Raw genomic sequence first — 18328 nt, forward strand, 5'->3', positions numbered from 1 at the left:
GTGGATGATAGATAATAACAAGTAAGACTGGTTTCTGAGTTTTACAGCTGGGGTGGACGAGGCTAAGCATCAGGCTTTCAAATGAATTAAAAGTCTGTCTGGGTCTTTGGTTAATTAATAGACTGGTGTGAAAAATTGCTGCCACACCGCCCCCTCGGCCTGTGCTTCGGGATTTCTGGTAGTTAGAATGACTCGGGGGTGTTGATTCATTTAAACTAACATACTCATCCTGCTGCAACCAGGTTTCTGTAAGGCAGAGTAAATCGATTTGTTGATCAATTATTAAGTCATGTACTAACAGAGACTTGGAGGAGAGAGACCTAATATTTAATAATCCACATTTCACTGTTTTACTCTTTGGTTCAGATGTGGATACTGTATTGTTCTTTCTTTGTGATTTTTTATGTTTAAGTTGTTTATTGCTGGTTTTTAGTTTGTTTTTTGTCTGTTTGGGAGCTGACACAGTCTCAATGGAGATGGGTTTTTTGGGGGGGTAGCAGGAGGAGAGAAGCTGCAGAGAGGTGTGTAAGACTGCAACTCTGCTTCCTGGTCCCAACTCTGGATAGTCATATTTTGGGGGGTTTAATAAATTTGTCCATATTTCTAGAAATGAGAGCTGCTCCATCCAAAGTGGGATGGATGCCGTCTCTCCTAACAAGACCAGGTTTCCTCCAGAAGGTTTGCCAATTATCTATGAAGCCCACATCGTTTCTGGGACACCACTCAGGCAGCCAGCAATTTAAGGAGAACATGCGGCTAAACATGTCACTCCTGGTCTGATTGGGGAGGGGACCAGAGAAAACTACAGACTCCCACATTGTTTTGGCAAAGTTACACACCGATTCAATATTGATTTTAGTGACCTCCGATTGGCGTAACCGGGTGTCATTACTGCCGACGTGAATTATGATCTTACTGTATTTACGTTTACCCTTAGCCAGCAGTTTTAAATTTCCTTCAATGTCTCCTGCTCTGGCCCCTGGAAGACAATTGACTATGGTTGCCGGTGTCTCTAGCTTCACATGTCTGAGAACAGAATCACCAATTACCAGAGTTTGACCCCCGGCGGGTGTGTCGCCGAGTGGGGAAAAACGGTTAGACACATGAACAGGTTGGTGGTGTACCTGGGGCTTCTGTTTAGGACTATGCTTCCTCCTCATCGTCACCCAGCCGCCCTCTTTCCCCAGCTGCTTGGGGTCTGCCGGGGAACAGCTAGCGGGGCCTGCGCTATCTTCGGCTGCACCAGCTACAGGGGCCTGGCTAGCTACGGGTGAATGAAGGGTGCGAAGCCGAGTCTCCAATTCAGTAATCCTGGCCTCCAGAGCTGCAAATATGCTACATTTGTTACAGGTATCATTACTGCTAAAGGAGGCCGAGGAGTAACTAAACATCTGACACAATGAGCAGGAAAGTGCAGGAGGGACAGGTGAAGTAGCCATGGTGCTAACGAGTCGGCTACAAGCTAAGCTAAGCTAGCGAAACAGTACAGAGACAGTGAGTGAATACTTTGGCTATAAATTAGGTAGTGAGTACACAGAAAGGGTGATTCAGATGAAGCACGTTAAGATTATACTATGAAAAAGGGATGTATCAAAAGATTTAAATTAAATTGCTACTCAGAAACACCACTGTGTTTGAGCAGGAACAGGAAGTGATACTCTACCACAAAGCGAGCGAACACCAAGTGACAGCGCCACCAAGGGCCTGATATCCACTTACGAGAACATTATACTGCCACTGTTCTATCAAAATTTAAAACAAATGTCCTCATATTGGGATCTCAGGCCCTTGTAGAGCAAAATCAGGTAAAAAGATAATTCTTTGTTTTTACATTCATCAGATCCCAATCAGCCAAATAGCAAAGAGAAATTAAAAATGTATGCCATGAAAGAGTTCGGGTCTTAGGAGGTTAAATGAAAAGTGCACTAATAGGAGACAGAAAAGATTGCATCATCACGATAGCATCAGACCCATAACTCATCAGTCAGACATGATGGTAGTGGTATGATGGTTTGGGCCTGTCTTGTGAGGCACAGTAGCTAATCATCAGTAATTTAAAAATGATTCTTCATTATACAGTATCAGAGAACAGCAAAGACTAATGGGAAATCTCAAAAAATACTAGATCAAGTAGCAAGTATCCAAGAAAGCAGTCAACTGCAGACAACAGATGACCCAGTAACATTTCACTGTGGAGTTTCAGAAAAAGGTGATGGAGGAAAAAGACTGAGCATCTCTTCTATCCCAGCGAGAGACCCAAAGGTTCAGAAAAACAACTGCTGAAAACAAAGGTTAAAAAAAAAACTGTAAACATTGATAACAGAAAGAGCTGTACACAGACAGCGAGAGAGTTTACAAACTAGATTCAGGGAGGAATAGAATGTGAAACAGCATGAGAAGCAAAAACCCGCAGATCATAAATTATTCAGAGACAAGTTGTTTTTATAAGAGCATGAAAAAATCAGACTAGGACAACTTTAACTGAGCTGCAGCTCAACTCTGAGACAAACACTTCTATCACAGACACACTCAGCTCGCCACCCTCTTCATTTTTCCAAAGAAACACACACACACACACACACACACACACACACACACACACACACACACAAATATTCAAGGTGAGCCTGAAGATCCAGAAGAACTATCATATGCAAATAGCCCATATGTGCTGCCTGTCACTGTCTCCCAGATACGCACACACACGGGGGTATGCCTGTGTGTGTGTTTGGGTCAAAGGTCAGATAGGATGCCTAAAGGACAAGAGGATGTTGGTCTTGAGAACTCCTTTTTACTGTACACACAGATGAACACACACATAGGTTTACAATATAATTAACCTTCCACGACCCACCTTGTGTTGCTTGCAGTATTTGTCTTCTCTTCCTGTTTTATGTTTGGAATTTTGAGAGTGTGTTTATTCAAAGCATGATTTCCACCTCTTTTGTGTTTGGACATCAGTTTGCATTTCGCTGCTTGGTTTGTATTTTACTGTTGCAGCTGGACTAGACATATACAGCTGTTACTTTCAGTCCAGTTTAATTAAATATTCTTTTGGGTGTCTGTGTAGGTTCTCAGTCAGAGTGAAAGATCTTATCATTTCAATCAGGAACTGGCTCTATGCTTTCCAAGGAACCAAGGACCCAAACGTTTGGGAATGAGTCTCGACCTTCTGCGTCTCATGTTAAAGTGAAGGTGGTTCCTATAGTCTGCAGGTTTCCTTGATTCCATTTCATAGACCTGCTAAATTTAGGGAATTATAAAGTACTCTGATTCTGATGAATTCTAGGGTGTTCCTCACAAAGTGCAAGGCAATACATCTGTGTTACCTTCACTTAAGCTGTTTTCACACTTGCAAAATTTAGTAAGTTTAAAACAAACTCTGGTTCATTTTCCCCCACAGAGGGGTTCATTCATGCAGATGTGAAGATGGTAACCACACACGGGTGGGGAACAAGACAACTGCCCTGAGAACGTTTGAAGTAGGTGTTCTTGGTCCAGTTCCAAGCAAACTCCAAAACAGTTCATTTAAGTTGAGAAGATGATCCTGTCATGATGCAGATCTGGCAGGACCCAAAGAGCAGACTCGGACAGCGGTACTCAGTAGCAAGAAGTTTGCTGAACCTTATTCATTTATAGAGGGGTTTAGGGTGCGATTGAGTGAGACCCTTGGGGTTTTGTGAGTCCTCAGGGAACAGAGAGGACAGGATATGTTATGGTCCATTCCAGAAAATGAGTTCGGCATGAGAGGAAAGAGAGTGGTGAAGTCTTCCTTTTGGAAGGTTGGGGGCTGAATGGGGTCAATGGCAACTTTATTGTCCCCAGTGGGAAATTGATTTGCAGTCTGTCCATACACAGAGAAACAAAAACAAACAAACACAACACCCCCCAAAAAATTCATTAATTAATTTAAAAAAAAAAAAATCCCAGAGAGAACAGCCCAAATTTTATCATCAACAAAGTAAAATGTGCATGGCAACAACCCTCATGGTTTAGTGTTATTAACCATGATAATAGCAGCAAGTACAAAAGACACTCTATGTCTCTTGGTCTTCACTGCAGGCACTTTATACCGACGACCTGAGGGAAGCAGCTGAAAATCATTAAAGAGAGGATGGTTGAACATATCCTGGCAGAGGTCGCCTTCCTCAGCACCTGCCTGTTATAAAAGTCCACAAGCTGGACCTGAGACCTCCCTGAAATCTGACCAGCCACTTTAACCAGATTACAAAGTCTGGCCTTACTGTTCAAAGACACATTACCATACCAAGCAATGATACAGAACATTAAAACAGATTCAATAAAACTTTTATAAAAAAGGGTCATCATTTCAGATGAAACTTTAAAATCTCTCAATCTCCTTAAAAAGTACAGTTGTTGTTGAACCTTTTTCACTGTAGCAGCAAGATGTGACTCAAAGGACAGAGCCGTATCAAGAACAACCCCCAAATACTTGTAACTGTCCACCAGTTCAATGGCTGCACCATTTATTACTGTTAGTGCAGGATGGGGGAAGAAGCAATGTGTCAGACGATCGGGTTCCTGGGATCTTCTGGTGGAAAGCCGGCAGGCAGATGACTGGCTGGTACGAGAGGTTTCCTCCTGAGATGGTGAGGCCAGAGAGGATATGTATTGTGCAGGACCGTGGGGCTCTGATCCAAATGAATCTGATGAGGACTCTCAGGTGAAGGTGTCACGGTCCTGGGAATCTAGGGTTTATGTGTTTTCTGGTTTTGAAAATTCTTTGATTTAGTATTATTCGTGGTGTTTTCTAGTTTCTTAGCTATTTTCTAGGATTTAGGTTTTGTTTCTGTGCCTCTCCCGTGTTCCATATATCACATCTAGTCACCCTTGTCTCTATGTTCATGTGTCTCCTGTGTTCAGACTGTGTTCTCCTTCTGTCTCCATAGTCAGTTATGTTCTCATGTCGGCTCTTCTTCAGTCCCAGTGCCAAGCTGGCATCTTTAGTGTGTCTCATGTTTCCTCTTTTACTTTGACAGTCTCGCGTCCTGTGTTAGCGTGCTTAGATTTCCGTCCTCCCGTCTCGTTATGTTTGATTTCTCCCAGCTGTGTTCCCCATGTGTTTCTACTTCCCTTGTTACCCCTCTGTGTCATGAAACGCTGTGTGGCAGGCAGGAGTAGGACCTAAAATGCAGGCGCTCAGACTCAAGGTGTAAACTCAAAGTCACAGCTTTATTGGCTGGCAGGGAAAAAGGCATACAAACTAAACTAAACTGGGAAATATAAACTTACACTTGACGGAGAGGCACACGAGGAAACACACAGCTTGAGGGACGACGCGACACTGACTCAGAGAAACACAGGGTTTAAATACATTGGGAAGTGACGAGGGGAATGAGACACAGAAGGAGAGCACAGCTGGGAGAAATCAGGACTGACGAGACGAGGGAGCAAAGCAGGACACATTTACATAAGACACGGACTTTCAAAGTAAAACAGGAAGTATGACACAGACACGAACTTGGCACAGTGGAGACAGCAACTAAGAAACACAGAGACATAAACCATAAGACAGAGGACTCTAAGAACCGAAAGACACAGAGGGAAACTCAACATGCAGACAGACTACACAGAACAGAGGGGACACAGAGAAACACGAAGGGCAAGGGATCGAAACTAGAAATGATATAACTCACAAGAACAATACTACAAAAATCATAAAGAATTAAACATGCTGGGTCAGGGGACCCAGGACCCTGACACTCTGTGTATTTAAGACCTTTGTCTTCCTCTACTTGTTGTTGCATTGACTCATGTTGCTGTGTGTTCTCCTGCGGTCCTCGTGTCCCTCCTAGCTTCTAGCTCTCAGCTGTCTAGTTTGTTAGTTCCTTATTTTTTAGTTCCTAGTATCTAGTCAAGGGCAATTAACAAATAGTGGAAGGAAAGACAAAAATAAAACCCCACCCCGTTCATGTCCAACTTTGATCTTGCCCAATCACAAGGTGTTTATTGCAAGTTTGAGCTAAACACCGTCTTGCAGTCGATGTATACTGTGCACTCATGAATGTACCATAGACCTGATAATATACAAACACAGCACCTTCATCCTGTATTTATATTTTTGATACTCCTGCTCCAGAAATATCAAGTCTGTAAGTGGGCTGAACATTCCCACGGGATTTGTAGTGATGCATTTGCTTGGAGTTCATCAGGAGAGTCCTTGGTGTAAAAAGGAACCATATCACATTAAAAAGCTACAAGTTTACAAAGCCATCAAAGGATTTCACCCAAAGTAAAGGCTCTACAGGTGAGAAAACTCTCTGAAACCACTAATTTTAAAAAACATGAAGTTGGCTGAAATATTTCATTAGGCGCACAGAATGCCAAACTCCAAATAAATTCAAACAGGGAATTAAATATTGTACAGTGTCAAGAGAGGTGGGATTTTACTTTTACATCTGAGAGACGGTGAAAAAACTTTTATGTTTTAATGTAATACAGAGTGCCATAGCCATCTGTGAGTTTGCTCATAGTAAATCATGTTTGATTCTTGATCAAAAATATAATCAAAGTCTTATTTATATGAAAAATGAGAAATGCAGGTTGAGTAATTAAAATGTTTCTAATGTCTGGATTTTGTGCGTTGGCGTGACTCAGCTTCGACCTTGGCAGATTAGTGTCTGTGTGCTGAGACTGGCTGCAGGAATGTGAAAGGACAGCTGTCTCTGATAACTGATAAACACATAATCATAATTTATATACATAATTTTATATATGCTTAATACTGATGAGAATATAATCAAGTGTAAGTTTGACCAATATAACAAAGAAGAAAGTGTAATCTGTGAAGTGATCCCAATAACAAGCCTCTCACTGAGGTTCGGTACGGAGGAGCTTGTTTATGCTAAAGATGACCTTGGAGGCTGTGAGTGAGGGAGGGAGGGGAGGACAGAGTGAGACACTAGTCTCAAAGAATCTCCGACTTTATCATATAATTTGAAAAAGAAGTTACACTGAATATATTGTGACTGACAATCACAGAGTTATAAAAAGAAAAGGGAGAAAAATCATGCTTATTGATTAAAATCATGTTGGATATTCATGAGACTGAGCTAATGATAAATCCTGTTGAAGTAAAAAAGTACAAACTGAATGAAACATGAAGGAAAGTATATCCATATGTGATGAAGGTAATGACAGAGCATGTTAAAATATAACATACAAAAGAAGAAAATGCAATAAAGTGATACTAATGTTTGAATTTTAATTGAACTCAGCATTAGCTCGGAGTAGGTTAAGTAGAAAAGTATAATTACAGTGATTTGATCATGTGACTATTATTATTTGATTAGGCTTTTGCATTGCTCCTGCTAAATTGTGGACATTCCCTTTTTAACACCTTGTGAAACAGTAAAGGTAAAAAGCTGTGTATTATTATAGCACCACTCAAAGGGTTCTTACAGGTTACTGTTGCCTTAAAAAATAATAAGATCCCTGAGGCCTAGTTTTCCAGACCACTAAATTTGAGCCGGTTAGTTACAAAGTACACGGATTTAGAAGAAAGCTGCCGATAATGGGTGTGACCGAGGGGACGGCTTTACCAGAGGGCAACCCTGGCAAGCATGGCCAGGGATCGACGTCCGGAGGACTAAGAAGCCGTCAGAGCTGGGCGACTCTCTTCTCCAGCTCTATCCAAGCCCTACATTGCCTGCTGGGTAACACTCATAGGATCAGAGACATTTTAAGCAGCGAGCCAGTTCCAGAACTTCCTGTTTTGGGGTGCCTGGCCGAGAGCCACAGCAGCAGTCTATATTCGTAAAGACTGAAATAAGCAAGAGACTATAAAGTTGGGAACTTTTCCATTTTTCAGAAAATGACACACACAAAACTTCACAGTGCTGCGAAGTGTTCTAATGATTATTGAATGCTTCATTCCAGATAGCTCACGAGTACCTGAATGAATTAAATCCAACGACCTCACCGTGGTTGCAGATTTCCATGCAAGGGTTTCTTTTGGCTCTAAGTTAAAACTAATCACCCCAGAGCATCTACGGTGTGTGTCTTAACTGTTGTTACCCACCTTTGTTTCCTTTGCCCCTAACAGAAATCTTTCCAAGGTCAAAATCAAGTTTTTCATAAGGATGAATTGTTACATGCAGTATGAATACACATCACATGTTCACACAGTGCATCTGTATGTGCAGTGTGTTGGTGTGTCTGGTGCAGACAGACAGACTTTTAATATTTGATTAGCTGCCAGATGGCACAGTAGAGCTCCTAATAACCATCTTTAATAAAGGTAGTCAAGCGTACTCGTGTGTGTGTGTTCGTCACTGGTGTGTTGTGGGGTTCCTGCGATCAAAGAAGCCAACTCCAATGGCAGACACACGTCGAGAGCCAGACGCACACATCAATAATTCATCAAAACACACACACACACACACATACATCCATGCACACACAGACACACACACACACACATACATCCACGCGCACACACACACACATCGAGTCGGTGCCAAAAACGGGGGCTTATGCTGAAACAGAAGCTGTAACTAATGCTATAACATTAAAGCAGCTGATTCATATTCATTCATACTGCCTGGCTGGAACTGGAACAAAAGTCGAGATAATCTTTTTAGTTATTTATGAATTAAGTCATTAGTTTATTTGGAGAGCTTGTTGTCTTTTTGCTCTTTGGGCAGTTTTAGCCCAAGGAGGAATGTTTTTTTTCAATCTTAATTTAAATGTAACTTTTATTTGCAAGTTTTTACTGACGTTGCTTGGACTAGAGCTATGTCATTAATTAACAACTAGTCAAAGTAGAGATTATTATTAAAGGCCAGGAAATGATATAGTTTCCTCAGAGGGCTTAGCATAGCACACGACACCTTCTGCTCTAAAACTCGTGTATGAGGAAAAACTCGTCAGAAATGAAAGAAAACCAGGTCGCTCTTCTAAATTGACAGATGCAGCGTACAAAACAGATCATCACAGCCTAATTACAATTGGCGCAATCAGGATGACAAATTAGAAATGATTAGAGTAAATCCAGGTGTCTGTCTAACGCGAGATCATTTTAGCAACAACAATGGATTTAAACTCAACCAGCAAAACTAAAATGACTTCTTCTTTTATCATCTTTGTCAGACACAGACATAGATGCTTTCTGAGACAATGGCTGCAAGACCAGTTGTATAATAATATGGAAAGATATGCATAGCTGGACTGAAATGATGATTCAGGCCGGGAATTTGACTCCCAAGCTTCTCTTTTCATAAATCCACAAAATCCTTAATTAAAATGGGAGAGCAGTTATGATCAGTCTGCTCATTTGTGAGGACATGTATACCAATTATTTTACAAAAAGCCTATCTATGGGTGGGTCTACAGTTTTAAAGGTATGGCTGTCAGAGGACTAGAAAAATTAATCTTTGTCAAATTTTATTGATTAATAATTAATTCTAAATATAAGACCTGTGTTTAGGGTATGGAAGATTTACCGGAATTTATATCACATGTTCACAGTAATGTCATTAGTTCTACGGCATATTCATTACATAAATATTAAAATCCTAAAGCTGCTTTTCTTTGCTTTTTAATGCATGTATGATTACAAAAATCTTATCCTGTCCCCAAATCAGAAATTCAGCAAGTTTAAAATAAAATTGATGGTGGTTTTACTGTTTTAGTCCCAGCCAATACATTTTCATATTCAACAGGGTTTCATTAACAGAATCCAATATGTGGCACTAATACACCGATACCTAAATATTTAATTTGCTATGAATCATGATGTGGTAAGAATGCAGGTGTGTGAGCAGCGCTCAAACTTCAAGAGAAAAACTCACATCTGAAATAAAGCGTAAGGCTGATTTTCTTTAATGAAAAGCACTCGTTAACTCGAATGTCCAAAGAATGCCTTCTGCTGTATTTATAACAGTATATTCGGTGCATCTAGTTTTCCCCTGAGAATTAGAAAACAACATTATGAATGCACTCAGTGGGCGCTTTAGGTAATGGAACTGACACTGCAATATGTAAATGTTTTAGTGCTCTGAATTTTTTCATATATTTTTAACACAATAAAGAAAATGTCAAAATGAGCCATTTAGACTGAGTGTAAATGTCTGCATTCAGTGTTTTGTTTTGTTTTTTGTTATCTCCAAAGTCTTTTTAAGCATCATCCTCCTTTCCACCAGAGCGATGTCAGGAGATAACAATTACAACTTCAGGTTCTCTCGTCTCAATCAAGGTTTTTATTCTTAAGGGGAAAAATCCAAACCTACACGGCACTGTGTGAAAAAGTGGGGGAAAGCTAACGGTGGCTACGGTACCTTTGGCTGCACTGGCTACAGGGACCTGGCTAACTACGGGTTTTTCAAGGGAAGCCAGGTCTCCAATTCAGCGATCCTGGCATCCAGAGCAGTAAACAAGGTACATTTATTACAAGTATTGTTAATACTAACAGAGGTTGAGGAGTAACTAAACATCTGGCACAATGAGAAGGAAAATGCAGGAGGGACAGCTGAGGCGGCCGCTGCTAGCTAGTTGGCTATGAGCTAAACTAAGCTAGCTTAGCTAAGCCAGGATCTTTAACATCTAACCATAAAGCTCCAGGCTCTGGTTGCCTAGGTGACGCTCTAATGTATTTACTGCCAGGTCATGGGAAAATCTTTGCTCTCACTGTTTGTCGCTTCAGTGTCACGCCTGAAAGTTGAGAAAAACTGATCTTGGACTCGGCTCACTTCCTGTCACTAGTGGTTATTTTGCCCACAGTCACTTAAAGTTGCAGAATGTCATTCACCTTCAACGGTCTTTGATTGCCACATTGCAGCAAACTGTACACAGTAGCACCACCGTGTAGCACATCATTATATACCAGCTAGCTCAACTTCTGTAACCCTACAAACGTCACTGCTGTTTAGTTTTCTGTCTTCATTTATGTTGGAAGTGATAGCAGAGCTGTACGTTTGAATTTTTTCAGAAATCTCTCAGTCAGAACATGCTATATCATGTTTAGGTGGAAGCTAGCGAGCTAACTTCCTGCTAACTTCTAACTCTGTTAAATTTAATAAATTCTGTTTTCATGGATGCCTGGATGCTTAACTTAATTGTTACACCTGGTAAAGCAGCAAAGCTGATCATTTTATTAAAGATGAAAGAATTTAGACAGTTTTTACTCTCAGTGATGCCGCAGTGTTCGTTTGACTTTGGGACCTGAAGCAGTTTGGACCCGGAAACGGCTAATGACGTCAGACTTAGGCTACGTCCACACGTACACGGGTATTTTTGAAAACGGAGATTTTCCGTTTTCGTTTTAAAAAATAATCCCATCCACACGTAAACGCAGACATGAAGGAAAACGCTGCTAGGAACATGTCAAAGCAACAGGTGGCGATATATTCCTAACCATGTAGAAATGTTGGCCAATCAGAAGTCTAGAAGCCTCGGTAGGAAATAGTAAACAAAGCTGGGGCATAGAAGCAGAACCGAGTCGTATGTGTGGAGGGACAGTAACTGTGTGTGTATATGTAAGCATTTAAACACTGCAGAGAGTACAATTAACAGTAACAGTATTGTAGAAATTCATTTCACCGAAACAATAACGTGGCGCATAGTGTGACGTCAAAAAAGGCGTACACCTTTGACGCTGCGTTTTCTCCGTTTTCCTCGTCCACATGTAAATGCAAAAATGGAGTTTTCGAAAATCTCCACCCTGGCAGGCGTTTTTAGAAATCTCCGTTTTCAGTGACCAAAAACGCTGTTTACCTGTGGACAAAAGGTGCAAACGCATAGAAAAATCTGCATTTTCAAAAATACCCGGGTACGTGTGGACGTAGCCTTAAAGACCGGATAGCTGAACAACCTTATGTAAAAAACAGCTGCATAATTTCACATGTTAGAAAACCACATTAAACTTGAGCTAAACTGTTTTAACATTGTGACTCTACAGGTCTTTGGGTCTTTGGCCTGACTTTAAAAATGGTGGAAAGCACAGTGACATTAAACAGTTTTAAAATTATAGATTTTCCATAGATTTAACTCATCTGATAATCCTAGTTAGCCCAGCCCATTTTCATCTTGTTATCATGCTGCTCAAATCCCCAGTCTGTATGTAGGTATACATGATTGTCAAGTTGGTAGTGTATGAGTGTGTGTTGTGCTTCTCAGTTGGGTGAAAACTCATCTTTGTGGCATCTAATTTCAAAGAAATCAACATGGACAAATCAAGATGCTTATGCTAAGGCTTCACAACGGGATTGCCCTAACCAGTGAGTGGTGTCATTGTGAAAACATATTCCTTTCCTGATTTATTTCCTTTTTATTGCATACTTATCACTCTTACATGATTAAGATGATTGAGCAAATTTGAATATAACACAAAGATAACCCAAGGAAATACCAAACACAGTTTTTAAAATACGGTTTTATTTATCAGGGTGAATGATAATGCTATAAATACATCAGGCTTAGCATAATTATGTACTTGAAAAGATTTGCCTTATAAAATTATAATGAATTATCATGTAAGTCAGAGACAATGAATAATATGTTAACAAATACACAAAATAACAATTTTGTTATAATTTGAGTTCATAAAGATTTTTTAAATGCAAAAATCAAACCCATAAATATCACACCTTGCGTGTTGGCTTTGTAATCATTGTCTTGTGAAATCTTCCTTGTGACTGAGGTTGAATGAGCCTGAAGGGCCTCGGGGCCCTGATGAAGAGAAGACAGCTGCAATGAAAGAGAAAAACAGACAAACACTCGGCTGACGTGAGAATATATTTAACAGGTTTATCATTGACATTAAATGAGTGAGTGGCAGAGTAGATGGAGACAAAGGGACGTGCAAGAGACATTTCATTTGTACTCCACACCCCACCCTATGAGATGTGTTGCTATTGTGTGTGTGTGTACATGTCAGCTGTGGGGTGCAGCTTTGGGGGGTTGTCGTTGTCAGTCAGTACTAACTTTAATCACAAGGCGAGTTAGCCAAGGTTGGATTAGCTTCAGCAGCTTTATATGAACACTTCTGCTTAATAGCATTTGCCAGCATGCTGCCTGTTAGTAACCCTGTTCATAAATAAAACGTTACCTACACAGTGGTCAACTCCTTGGGCAAACATGTGCTGTTCTCAGGATCTTTGATGTAATTTCATTGGTTAACAGCTGTGCTGGAAAATCTGGCCAATTGTGATTGGGCTATCTGACGTCTTCACTGGTTTTTCTCTCAACTTATAGCACAAACAAGCAAAGTGAAGCCAGGGCCGGCCCGTGGCATAGGCCGTATAGGCAAATGCTAAGGGCGCCGTCCATCAGGGGGCGCCACGCCAGTGCCACAAATGTTGAAAAAAAAGAAAAAAAAAGTTGGTACTATTATTTCTAAATACAAAAAGTAATCCCACGTTAATTAAAATGCAAAGTAAAGCTTATTTAATAGAAATATTATTTGTTACAACATTACGCCCCATTCCTCATTTGTATTCATCTTTTAAGCAGGTGTTTTTTGTTTACATTGTTATTGCCTTCTGGTTAGCTAACGTTTACCCTGCAGGTAATAGTCACTTTTCCACCCCTGTATATATTATAGTTGTAAGCCTAGTTGTTAAAGTGCACATCATTAATGTTAATTAAGCAATATCACATGAGAGGGAATGCTGTTTTTTAATATGAGCACTGCTGTGATTCGGTCAAAGATAATCATAACATAACATTCTCATATGATATTATACTGTTACTTTGCATTCTGCTATTCAGCATTTCACTGTAATGATGACAATAAATTGAATCTAATCTAATTTGCATATCAGTTAACATTATACATATATCTCTTTGGTTTTTCATTTATATTATACCATTTCATTTTATTCCTGGAATCATATGTTTTTATTATTAGACTTTAATACTCAGTGGTGTCACATACTCCTCTCTTCAGATGCACTGTTGAAGTTTCTAAATCCCACCCCTGGGCCATCTACCACATCTACCGCTGCTGCCTCCACTTCAGCAGCACAACCCACCAGTTTTGCAGCAGCATCAAGCGGTGTTCCTGTTGCCTCCACCTCAGCAGCACAACCCAGCAGTGATGCAGCAGCATCAAGCGGTCCTCCTGCTGCACCAATAGACCCTGCTGACTGGCCTTCTGCTTTAACTGAAAAGGTACGAACAGAGTTAGTTCACAGAGGTCCATTTGTAATTGATAGTGACTTCACATTCCCGAAACAGAAAGACGGACGAAGGTGTCACCATGATTATTTTAACAGACTCTTAATCAATGGGGAAAAGGTGAGAAGAACCTGGCTTATGTCTTCGAAAAAAGAGGATAGCTTGCACTGCTTCTGCTGCAAAATGTTTTCCAAGAGAGATTACAAACTGAGTAGGGAAGGTCTGAAGGACTGGAAAAATGCAAGCCACTTGCTCAAGGTCCATGAGGATAGCCAGGAGCATAATGCTCACATGGCAACATGGAAGGACTTGGAGGTCCGTTTTGCGAAAGGACTCACAATAGATAAACAAGAGATGGCACTTGCTGAGGCTGAGAGAAAAAGGTGGCGTGAAGTTCTACATCGTTTGGTGGCAATAATTCAGTCCTTAGCTGAAAGAAACATGGCTTTCAGGGGGTCCACAGACACATTAAATAAACCAGACAATGGCAATTTTCTGAAAGAAGTGGAGCTTATGGCCAAATTTGATCCAGTGATGAAGCAGCATGTCAGTAGAGTAGAAAGTGGAGCTGGCAGTCACATACATTATCTGGGAAAAACAATCCAAAATGAACTGATTGACACCATCAGTTCAAGACTAATAAAACGCATTGTGGAAGATATCAAAACATCAAAGTATTTCTCCATCATTTTAGATTGCACACCTGATCTGAGTCATAAGGAACAGCGATTGAGAACCACCAAAAGGCACTTCGGTTATGAGTCTCCAGATGAGCCCATACAAGATGCACTTAAAAAAATGGAAACCACATTTTTTAATGTGGTAGTGGATACAGCCATCTCTTCACTTGATGAGAGATTTCAGAACCTTGGAGAGGTGAATGACAAGTTTGGAGTACTCCTCAATTTCCACAACTTACAAAAAGAAGAGCTGCTACAGCAGTGCCAAACACTGAGTACTACTCTGACCCATGACAGCCAGCCGGACATTAATGGCACAGAACTTGCAATGGAAATGCAGAATTTCCCACCATTGCCATCAAAGAACATGACAAACATGGAACTCTTGACCTTCCTGCATGAGAAGAAGCTGGCAGAAATTTACCCCAACATGTGGGTTGCTCTGAGAATCTTTGCCACTCTTCCTGTTACAGGCTGCTGCTGAAAGAAGCTTCTCTAAGCTCAAACTCATTAAAACCTACCTGAGATCTACTATGATGCAAGAACGTCTCAGTGGACTTTCCATCATAAGCATAAATCATGTGGTCTCAAATCAGTTGTCATATGATGATGTTGTAGATGACTTTGCTGCAAGAAAGACTAGGAGAGTAAGGCTGTAGCAGGTGATGTGAGGTTGATGAGGGGGTGGTGTACAGTAATTTGTAAGTCATTCTAGTTAATGCAGTATTAAAAAGCACAACTAGAGAACTCTGTAGGATCCCCTTTTTTGTAATATAGTTGTTAAAGTCATACTGGTTTATTTAATATCTTGTTTTGTGCAGTGCCTTATTTATATTGTATTTTTAATTTATTTTATCCAACTTGTTGACACGTTTTATTGTGTTTATGTATGTAAAATTTATTGTATTTCATATATTCATTTTTTATTTTTTGTATTCATTTATTTATTCATATATTTTTTTATCTTGTTAATTATTCTGATTGTGAATTTGCTTTCTTTAAGTAAAAAAAAAAGGTCAAAGACAAAGCTATTCGGTTTCTTGTGAGTACATACACTACACTGCCGATGTAGGGGGGCGCCACCTAAAATCTTGCCTAGGGCGCCAGATTGGTTAGGGCCGGGCCTGAGTGAAGCATTTCATCCGACTGAGCAGGTAATGCAGTCACAAACAGAACCAGAATGCAGTGTTTTTAATGTGCTCCTAACATATGACACAAGATTCTTAGTAACCATATGCTTTCTATTTTAATACATTCATTCTCTTTGGATGCTGTGCGAAAAACACATTTCCTTTCCAACTGATAAAAACAATTCCACGATGTCCCACTTTAACAGGAGATGCTCAGTGACAATGACAAAATTAGAAATTAACATTTTTCATTGCCTCCTTTGTCTTGCCTGGAGTCATGGTCCTTCACACGCCTCTTTTGCTAATTGCAGAAAATATCCTCAGTTCTGGGAATGCACGCAGACATTATAAATTCTAAATAATGGGCCCAATGTCATCTGTCTCAGTTTTTCCCTACTGCGTTAAACACCATGACATGAATTCGGTAATGCATGCGTTTCCAAGGCAGTTTGTTGAAAAGCAGTGATAACTTTCACGTGAAGGTTAGCAGGGAGCTGGAGGCAGTGGTCATTCTTGAATGAGGCCAGTCTCACTCGGGAGTGCAGATTTATTAAGAACAAATCTCCACCTAGATGACTGTTAACAGATATTAACATTTTATTTCATTTCAGAAGCACTTTTGTTACTACCCCTGTGTTGGCTGTGTGCCCCTTGATCCATTCCAGAGAAAAGTCAGAGCAATGTGTGTGTGTGTGTGTGTGTGTGTGTTGTGGGCTATAGCAGTGGCACAGTGACATTTCCTTAGCTGGTGGAGCAGTAGAGGTGAACGCTTACTTGGGTGTGACTTACCAGAGTGTAGCTGCTATAATAAAGATCTGTGAAGACGGCTTGTGTCCGCTCCGACCTCCATTACTATGTAATTGTGGGGGCCTGGGGAGCTGCTCCAACAGCATTATCCCCGATGTCACACCTGAAGGTGAACCTGCAAGGAAGCTGACAAAGCTGTTACAAACTTCAAACCTCTTTTCCCTCCAGAAAGACCCGGGATGAAAAGCCACATAAGAGAACGCTGGCACGCCAAATATTCTTCACATTCATCGTAGGCGTCACCATTTAAATTATTTACCTACAAAATCAGTGTCAACAATAGATTTAAATAATTGTTTGCATAGAATGGAAGATCCTAAATTTAAGACACAGGAGACCAGGATGCAACTGAAAATCCAGAAATATGTCATCATCTAGCATTGATCACCTCTGTTAGGACCAGGAGCCCAAGTCGCCACTGGGACCCTGTCCAGTCCTCTCTGCTGTATCAGTACAATCTGTGACCTGCTGTCTCCTGGGTTCTGCTTTAGAGTCCACTTAATAACCCCACCATTTAGAGGCATTTTCGTGTGTATAGTTAGCTTACTCTGGTCCACATCAGTGTGAGTTCAGGGTGGTTATGGCCTTTGGGAAGAAACTGTTTTTGAGTCTGTGGGTTTTTGTGCTGATGCACCTGCAGCGCTTCCCTGAGGGAAGCAGGCTGAACATGTTGAAACCAGGGTGGGAGCTGTCCTTGATGATGTTTGCTGCTCTGCTGAGGCAGCGGGAGGAATAAATGTCCATCAGGGAGGGGAGAGGGCAGCCGATGATCTTTTGTGCTGTCTTGACCACACTCTGAAGCCTCGCTCTGTCCGCCTTGGTGCAGCTGCCGTACCATACCGTGATGCAGTAGGTTAGCAGGCTCTCAATGGACGAGCGGTAGAAGGTCAGCAGCAGGTTGGAGTTCAGCTTGTACTTCCTGAGGACTCTCAGGAAGTGCAGCCGCTGTTGGGCCTTCTTGACGACCGCTGAGATGTTGTCTGTCCAGGAGATCTCAGCAGAGATGAGGACACCAAGGAACCGGAAGGTGTGGACCCTCTCCACACACTCCCCGTTGGTGTAAAGGGGGGCTAAGTCAGTGCTGTGCCAAGAGTGACCAGTTTGGTGATGAGGATGTCCGGGACGATTGTATTGAAAGCTGAGCTGTAGTCCACAAAGACCATTCGGACGTAGCTTTGCCACTGTTCCGGGTGACTCAGCACAGAGTGGAGGGCTGTGGCGATGGCTCCTTCTGTGGATCTGTTTGTGCGGTATGCAAACTGGTAGGGATTGAATTGCGGGGAGAGGTAGTCCTTGATGTGCTGAAGGACTAGTCTCTTGAAGCATTTCATGATTACCGGTGTGAGGGCCACAGGGCGGTAATCGTTCAGGCTGGTTTCAGAAAGGGCTCCAAAAGTCAGTCAGTCTCACAGGCTGGCTGTTAAAATAAAACATGCTTTCAGCCTTGCACAAAATATTTTTTTATTTTTCATGGGTAGCTTCCCTCTTCTTAACAACTGAACTATGGATGTGAAGCCTTAAAGAAAGCAGTATAAGTTACAGGTGGTGATGCAGGGAGCTGTCAGCACTCAGCAC

This window comes from Oreochromis niloticus, linkage group LG1, assembly GCF_001858045.2.
Source record: "Oreochromis niloticus isolate F11D_XX linkage group LG1, O_niloticus_UMD_NMBU, whole genome shotgun sequence".
NCBI classification, from domain to species: domain Eukaryota; kingdom Metazoa; phylum Chordata; class Actinopteri; order Cichliformes; family Cichlidae; genus Oreochromis; species Oreochromis niloticus.